Genomic DNA, 511 nt, shown 5'->3' with positions numbered 1-511 from the left:
AATGTATATATACAGGACAAATACTTGGAAAACATCTACACATAAACAGAGAACTGTTAAGGGAAAATATATAATGGTATTAAGTGGAATAAATGCATCAGTATCATAATATACCTTTTGGCAATTTAAAGTTATTACTATGTTGCTTGCAGTTCACTTTTTAGCAGCTGACAACTGTGGGTTTCCATCACACAGATCGAAAAATAAAAACAAGTCTTGACTTGTCAGAACAAGTTTCTTCCCCCTTCTCCCTCTCCCTTGAAAGATCGTATGCACAGCAGTGGAGTATGTGCAAAAAAAAAAAAAAAAAAAAAAGTAATCTCCTTCCTATTTTCTTTCAGTGAATTTCATAGTCAATGCAATGAGAAACAGCATGGTAACAGACATTCATTCAGAAATACATGCACCCAATCCATTAAGGGAGAAGTAAAAATATGCATATGTGGAAGAAACCACATTAAGTATAAAGGAAGCATATATGACAATTGTGTCTTCTCATACCCAATACTTG

Source organism: Athene cunicularia, assembly GCF_003259725.1.
Source record: "Athene cunicularia isolate RWA chromosome 1 unlocalized genomic scaffold, athCun1 chr1_part1, whole genome shotgun sequence".
In the NCBI taxonomy this organism is placed as follows: domain Eukaryota; kingdom Metazoa; phylum Chordata; class Aves; order Strigiformes; family Strigidae; genus Athene; species Athene cunicularia.
The sequence above is the reverse complement of the archived record's forward strand: the minus strand, read 5'-3'. Positions refer to the sequence as shown.